An 8855-nucleotide genomic window follows, 5' to 3' on the forward strand; every position below is an offset into this window, starting at 1 on the left:
GAGTTTAAAAACGCAACAATTACGGTTACCGCTCAGTTTAATTATAGATAACGCAGTGGTGCCTTAAAACAGTAGGATAGGCTACTATCCGTAAGCTGCGAAAATTAATCTCTTTAACATGAAGAAACGTTGAAATAATATGAGACAAGACAGAAATGGAATGGCAAATAGCCTACAACGATTGTGAAAAAGCTCTGAGTCTTTTAGAAGATTTTATGTTTTCAACAGAGTTTTCTGTTTTGTAACATTTTGATTTACTATTCCATCATTTTCACTCTGCTTTACGTTTGTTTTCTTCTTCATTATTTTTTTAATGCAAAGCAACAAGATTATTTCCAAATATTTAACTTCCGTTGCCTTTACTGACAGGTATTGAAGTTGGCAATTCTCGGCAAAAAAGCTTCTCGGCAAAAAAGAAGGCTGGCGCCGTGTTTGTCGATCTCACGGCTGCCTACGACACTGTATGGCACAGCGGCCTTACCTGCAAACTACTCCGTCTCCTTCCTGACAGGCACATGGTCCGTATGATTATGGAACTTGTGCAAAACCGCAGCTTTACCCTTTCCACCGGTAGCGGCCGACGAAGTAGACTACGTCGACTCAGGAACGGCGTCCCACAGGGCTCTGTCCTGGCTCCCCTCCTCTTTAACACTTACATCTATGACCTGCCTGACACCATCTCCAGGAAGTATGCTTATGCAGACGATCTGGCTCTCCTGCATCCAGCCGGAGATTGGCAGTCAATGGAGAGGAACCTAAGCCAGGACATGTCAACTATATCAACATATCTCCAGAAATGGAAGCTACAGCTCAGCAAGGCAAAGACAGTGTCGGCGGCCTTCCACCTAAACAACAAGGAAGCAAAACGTGAGATCAACATTACCACCGATGACGAACACCTACCCTACTGCGCCGAACCCACCTACCTCGGCGTAACCCTGGACAGGTCACTCACGTACCGACGACACCTGGAGTCACTGCGCAAAAAACTATCTGCGCGCGCTGCACTTTTGAGGCGGCTGGCGGGTTCCGGCTGGGGAGCTGATGCGAAAACCCTTCGCACAGCTACCTTGGCCCTTGTTCATTCTACCGCTGAGTACTGCGCACCAGTGTGGTGCCGCAGCTCTCACACCCGCCACATTGACACCGCCATCAATGACGCACTACGCACTGTGACTGGATGCCTGCGTCCCACTCCAACGGATTGCCTTCCCATCCTTGCAGGCATCCAACCTGCTGAGCTTCGCCGTAAAGGAGCCATGATTTCCCTTGCTCGTCGCGCACTGGACCCCGACCACCTCCTCCACAGTACATTCCAGCGCCTACCTGGAGGACAGCAGCGACTGAAATCAAGATGCCCATTTGTGCCCGCCGCACGACAGCTTCTGAACAACGTTGAAGATCTTGGAATAAGTGCGGCACACTGGACGAACTACACATGGAACATGGAGTGGCAAAACAACACTTCCCGACTCCGTGATTTCCTACCCGACGTCGATCCCCATCCTCCGGGAATGTTCCTCGCAAGACTTGCGTGGGTCCGGCTTAACCGCCTACGAACCGGCGTCGGTCGCTTTCGTTCAGACATGTGCAAATGGGGCCTGGCTCCCTCACCGGGATGCGAGTGTGGCGCCACAGACCAGACAGTAGATCATGTCGTCCATGACTGCCCAATCCATCAACCACCACATGGAGGGCCTGGACTGAAGGCCCTGGATGACGAGACTGTCGAGTGGCTGATGACATCATGCCCAAACATATAGTCCAGAAGAACAGCTCATACGACGAAGAAGAAGTTGGCAATATGAATTGAAAATTTTAATTTTTTGTTATTCAATCTCTTATTTGTTGCTTCCAAAGGAATAGGGCTATCTGCAGAAAGATAAAAACAAAAGACACAACACAAAAACATAACAATTTTGTAATCTGACATCGGCCTTCCTCTTAAACCTCCTACTACGATTTGAAGAAAGATGAACCAGTCGAGACTCTCCCCTCTCTGCCATATTTGATGGTAGGGATGACTAATTGCAGCGATAGGCCTCACTTGCTTAGTAACCTACGGTAGTAGAAAATATATGAAAAAATTTAAACAGCCACGGGAGTAACAATTAACCCATCTTTAGCCTGCCCCTCTCACTCATCTGAAACGGCCTGATGCTTGATATTCGCTGCAGGCCTCGAAATTCGTGTTTGTTGACGGCGGACAAACGTGTCCCGTCTGAGCAGCTATCGCGGAGGACAAATTAAGTCTCACGGCGGACACACCAGTTTTAGCGTGAATCGTCATGCTTAATCACTTCATATTGATAATTCTTCCCCATTTGAAAACTATAGCTACGGTAGGCTACGGTTAAATTTACAAGGATTTTTAAAAATATTAGCGAAGTCACTCTGAAAGGCTCCATCAGACCATGATCAGACCAACGACGTGCGCTTGAAGAGTCAAAGAGCCATGTAGCTTAGCTGCTTAATACGCCGCATAACTGATTAACTTCCACCGAAGGAGGTCGCGTGGCTTCTTGCGTCGCAATGCTCTGGGCACCAGTCGGAAAGCTTCTAGGCCTACATTAACGCTATTAATTTCTGCTGTTCAAAGTTTCACTAGGCTTTATTCTTTGGGTTTGTTTTTGCGTGTCATGTAAGCGAACGTGAATTTTCCCTGGCCCTTTTTTTCGTACTGTAATACCAAAACTTAACAAATTTTGCTGCATCTTGCTGCAACAGGCCTACCCTACTAGTATAATCTAATCTTGTAACCAACCTTGATTTATCAATATTAGGCCTAGCCTACTCGGAGATCAAACCCAGACATTGTGAACTAAGCCTTGAACTAAGTTGCGCGTGATTAGTGTAGAAGTACCGGCAGGGCCCGATTAACAATGAGGCACACGAGGCACAGGCCTCGGGTCCCTTGGTTTTGGGGGCCCCCAATTTTTTTTACATTAATACCGTAGGCGTGAAACTTGTTGTGCCAGTGTGTGCACAGTTGTTATTTTTGAGTAGGCCTAACGATTTCAAATTGTGTAATGATTCACACATCTCAGTATAGCGATACAGTTCACTTTCCCATACAGGAGCATAAAAAATGAAAGTCGAATCAAAGGTGATTTCTGTGCCAGTAGCTATGTCAATTTTCTACTGATGATATTCAGTTAAAATAAAAGCAAAACATGTAAAACGTTGCACATAGCCGCAGTGCTGTGTCAAAGAGGGGGGGGGGGCGGGCCCACCGTCTCAGGGGGCCCACAAGTAATAGACTTTTGCGTGTCAGTGTCAACATGTTTTTTAGCTGCTAAAGTTTATTGCGTTTACTTCCATTGAGAAAATAATTTAGGTCCGGTACCAATGAGATGCTGGGCCTGGACCCTTATACCAAAATATCTCTAAAATCACCACATTATCTTGAAGAAAAGTTAAAATAGGCTGCGACAACATTAGTAAAATCGTTTGTATTTGAAACAAAACAGGTTGGTTGCAATTGAATACTTGAAATCAAGAAGGGCCCAATTACCACAAAGGTGTGTTTAAGATAAATGTGAAATGTGATGTAGTTATTTTGTGATGGAATTTCAGGGGGCCCACAGGTAATAGACATTTGCGTTTCAGTAACAATGTGTTTTTAGCTGCTGTGTGTAGTTTACTGCGTGTAGCCTACTTGTCCGTTGAGAAGATAATTTAGGTCAGGTAGACAGGTACCAATGAGATGATGGGCCCTTATACCAAAACATCTCTAAAAACACCATATTATCTTGGAGAAAAGTTAAAATACGACAACATTAGTTAAATCATCTGAATTTGAAATAATTGCAATAAAACAGGTTGGTTGTGTAGCAGCGTCCGCTACAGTTGTAATTGAATACTTGAAATCAAGAAGGGCCCAATTCCCACAAAGGTGTGTTTAAGATAAATGTGTTTTAATTATTGTGGTTGTTTATTTTTTCGTATTTTGTGGTGGAACTTTGTAATTGGCAACTGTTGAACTGAAACCGCTTTATACACTGGTAGGATCACCATACTTTGCAAGCTACTGTTAAACCACGAAGTAAACAGTTCATATAAAAATGACTGTCATAAACGGGCAAATTATAAGACATTTGCATAACTTAATTGCAATGCTTTGTCTAAATTTTGCAAAAGCATAGATTGAAACCTTTCTTTAGCATGAGGTGAAAGCGTTCATGTTTTGTAGGTTAGCTTCTCTTTAGCATAAACTTTAAGAGTCAGGTACGATTATTTTGGAGTCTGCCAATAACTAAACAAGACACATGAAATACTTTTTGTAATATTATACTGGACTAGCTAAAAGTTTGGTTGATGTATTGGCATCCCTTTTAACAATAAAATGTTTTTTCTACATCTACCGGTATAATTTGTAAGGTAAAAGTCTTTTTTGAAGTGTCATAAGCTGCATTAAGGCTGTTGCACTTTTAGCTTAACGTTTTGGTATTACAGGGTGTTTTGTTTTCTTAAGCTTAACTTCAAAGTGAATGTTACTGGTTTACAACTGGTAGTCTAGTTCTAGAATGGTGTAACCTTGCTATGTACCAAGATTTTACTCAGCATTTCATAAAGAAGATGTCTTGTTTGAACTAGCGACATTCTTGCTTTGAATATTTCAGATAAACAAAACTCTCAAAGAGGATTTCTTTGAAATGGCTTGTCATGGAGGTTTGTCAGACAGAACCAAGCAAACTTTGCTTTGCCATTATTGCAATTGGAGTACATTCGTTTACTATGATTACCAATGGTGCAGACATGCTGCAAAAGTTTTGCAGATGTTCCAAACAAGGAAATGTTTTTCTCCAAGCTCTTTGCATAGCTTTTTTTTTCAAAAGTTATGTGGAGCCAAATGTTAAGCCTTGAATGTACCAGAAACCATGAAGCATTTAATGCTATCTTTACCCATGTCTTTAATTGCTGTGGTAAGAACCAGATAAAGTGATCAGCAGGCCACAAGCTGAAGAGCGACCACCAAAAGTAAGGCAAACAATTCAAAAACTGGCCTCAAACGTCAGCAAGTAATAAGTGAACATTAAGTAGTGTAATAATCAATTCACCTGCCTTTAGCTGTAGGTCATAAAAATGTTTGTCGTATTTGTAGCCTATTCCATTTGTACAGTCATATTTTGTTTACTGCTAAAATATTGTAAACAGTAAACAAAATAGCATTTCTCATAGATTAATTAGCATTTACAATCCTGTAATTATAAATATCCCTGACTTTACAGAGGTAGCTATCAGCAAGTGTAACCAGCATACATTTAGATACCGGTACCAGTATAATATAATAAGTATTTTATGACAGTTGCCAGTGTTTTGTTTGTGATTTCAAATCGTTCCTGCTTTCTTTCATTTCTTTCATTCCAAGCAAAGATGAAGCTATAACTTGATAGACCTGTGTTTACTATTAGTTATATTTCTGCTGTGTTCTGTGCACTGCTGGGTTGATGGTTGTTTATGAAGTTATAAAAGTTTAATTAGGTAGTAGTTAGCCGGTATTGTGCAGTAAGCATTACGACATTTCATTAAGCACCAGTAACCTATGAAGGCTTTCTGAGTACTGCAAAGTTGTCAGTGAGTAATGAAGCTGTTAGACCTTACCTAACCTATTAACTAGTGTTACACTGTAAATATTGGTCCGTTTTGTTAAAGATCATAGTAATTTTCTTATGTATGCTGTGATTCCTGTGAAGTAGTTGCAACATGTGATGAAGTTATTAAACTTCATCTACATAAGTCAGCACTCATGCACCATTTCAATAACAACTGTTTTTTAGCATGACCAATGGTGTTTGCATAAGAAAAAAATAATTACATGTAGAAAAGTTAATTCAACAGTTAGATTACAGCAACTGCTGTTCATAATTGTGCTTCTTAAATTCAGCAATCATAATGTTTCATGATTACTGTTCGTTGGAAAATCTTGTATACAATTCTATGAAGCTGACAATTAATTGTAAGCTACTAATCGAAGTATTAGTCTTATTTGTGTTTTTTTTTTTGATTGTAACCGATTTGTGTAATTGTTGATTAGTTTCATAACTCAAATTATTCTTTATGCCAACCTTCCATCATATGAAAAAAGTCAATACTTCCATAGATTTCAAGGAACCATGAATAAACTCTGCTAGTTCAAATCCAAGTGTATATTTAGCTAGTGTTTCCAGTATGAAATGGGCCCAATTTCCAATCTGTTAGAGAGATTTTTTATCCAATAATTTTTGTAACAAGTATAAGAGTGTTAATACTGTTAGAAAGTTGTAGGTAAATTGGCGAAATTAATATTTATGAAGTTATAGTTTTGCTTGAACTATTTGTTAGCCCATATTTCATCATTCGCAGAGACTACATGGCATTGCGTCGAAAGCGATTGCCAATAGGGGCCCCTAAACTTAGCTGTACCTCGGGCCCCCATGAGCTTTAATCAGGCCCTGACTCTGCGTCTAACGCAAGAACACGCTGGCAAAAGTTATATCTTCAGACATGCGTGTCGGAATAATCTGTAGTCACTCAAAACTTTTGAAAACAGTTACGGAAGACGAGTTTCTATAGAAAACTTACAAAAAATCACGGTCAAACAAAGTCTTTTATTGGAAAAACGTCACCGACATTACGACCGAAAATTCCTCCGACATCTTTTCAAGTTACAGTAGCGAGTTTGGGCATTTGCGCACAAATTTTGCGTTAGTAGGGAATACTGTTCATGAACGGAAGAAATCCGTAATAATTTATTGCGTCACATTAACGGAACAATAGATAAGAAATTTCTCGCAATAAGCCACGTTACGTTTTAGCATAAAATGGCAAATCCGGATAAAGCGATAGAGAAAGCGCTACTTTTGTCCGGAATAGGCGAAGATCCGAAGCTGTTTCCCAAGAAAAAGATAACAAATCATTTGTACTTCCAGTTTTATCCGGATTAGGCGAAGATCCGGATTAACCGAGTTCTAGTGTAGTTTTTTTCAGATATTCGCTAAAAAAATAAAAGGTGGCAAAAATTTCGTTTCGAAAACGTTATCCTACGTTATCTTAAATATGTTAGTTATTTATTTGCTTTTTTTGGTGCGTATGTTGAAGTGCGGGAACGTTTTAACGGTTTAATGTTTTAATTTTTTTCTTGTAAGCTTATTTTAAATGGCAAAATCGTCATTTCCGTAGGGTGGCAATTGACTAGTAGACCGTATGGTCGTCTCGTTGTCTCCCTGCCGGTATGAGAACTTGTGTAACTTTTGCATTGTGTATATTATTTGCATATTTCAACAGAGGTGGGCAGTAACTAGTTACAAAAGTAACTAGTTACTGTAACTAGTTACTTTTTGAGTAACTGTAACGGTAACTTCGTTACTATTTTCCAAAAGTAACGAAACGCGGTAACTAGTTCCTATTTTAGCACTTTTTCAACAGTTACAGTTACAAGTTACTTTTGTATTGAAATTTCAGTTTTTAATTGCCGTTTATTTCTCTGCACGTGTTTGTGTCTTGGTTCGTGCGTGTTTGCTGCGTTTTACGCAATAATGCATTTTTCTCGCAGATGTATCGGCGCAGTACTGCGCATGCGTAGTTCTACTTTTGTTTTGTGGTTTGGTGGAGAATGGTTGCCATATTGGCAAATTTATCGCCAAAGTCCAGAAATCTGGCAATTTTTTAAGACGTTTAGCTTCATATTTATGATTTGGCTCTTTTTTGGCGATTTTTGATAACTGATTTGGCTAAATTAATTGTTTTTGGCGATTAATCAATATGTACCAAAGACAGGCAATTAAGACACAACAATACAACAGGGTTGAGCTTTATAATAATATATTTTACATATTTACAATGAGTTTAACAGTCAAACGTTTTCGGTTTAACTTAAGCCCTCATCAGGAACCTGAAAATATTTATAAAAATGCAGTAAATTTCAACTTCTTGAAGGTAACTGACTAACTGACTATAAGCAATATAAGCATCAAGAAACACGCAGCGATTAAAAGCGATTTCTTAATGCTTATATAGTCAGTTAGTTAGTTACTTTCAAGAAGTTGAAATTTATTGCATTTAGTGTAACGCTTGCAATGCCTCTAAAAAGATTGTCTGACATTAAAACCAGCAACAGCATTGCTGTTTGCTTGCCGATGGTGGACGTTCTTGTGGAAGCAATACAAACCAGATTTGGTCATTGGTTCGAGGACAGCGACTTTCAGCTTGCGACTGCATTTCACCCATAATTTAGACTCTTCTGTGTTTAATGCCTGACAATTAAGCGACACTGCTGAATTGAAGACCAAAATAAAACAGAACATGCTTCAAGCAATTGAAGAAGCAAACTGCTCTGCTGAAGAGTGGAGTAGCAGCGACACTGAAGTGGATGGTGGTACCGTGGTAGGTAGAGCCACGGAGGACTTTTTGCACCACTTTACGCAAAAACCAAAAAAAGAAAGCAATGCGCGTTGAATCTGTTACAGGAGTATTTGGAAGTGGACCCTGAGGACAAGTTAAGCGGATCCACATTCACAATTGGACCGATAAAAAAACTGTTTTAAAAACATAACACTCCCATTCCGTCAAGTGCTGCAGTAGAAATATTGTTTTCATTGCAGCACTTGTTCATCACCAGACTTTATTCGTTCAACCCTGACGCCGACACACGTTCCATCGACATGACACCACCAAGACAGGCATGGGTGCGCCTCAACCGTCTCCGTGCATGCGTCGGGCTTTTCCGCTCAACCATGCACCAATGGAAAATGGCCTCTTCCTCCTCCTGTGAATGTGGTGTCGAGGAACAGACCGCAGACCACATCATTGATTGATTAAATCTTTATCTTATCAGACTGGGAAAGCTTCTTGCAGAACTAAATTCTGGCAGTTTC

Source organism: Aplidium turbinatum, chromosome 3 (genome assembly GCF_918807975.1).
Source record: "Aplidium turbinatum chromosome 3, kaAplTurb1.1, whole genome shotgun sequence".
In the NCBI taxonomy this organism is placed as follows: domain Eukaryota; kingdom Metazoa; phylum Chordata; class Ascidiacea; order Aplousobranchia; family Polyclinidae; genus Aplidium; species Aplidium turbinatum.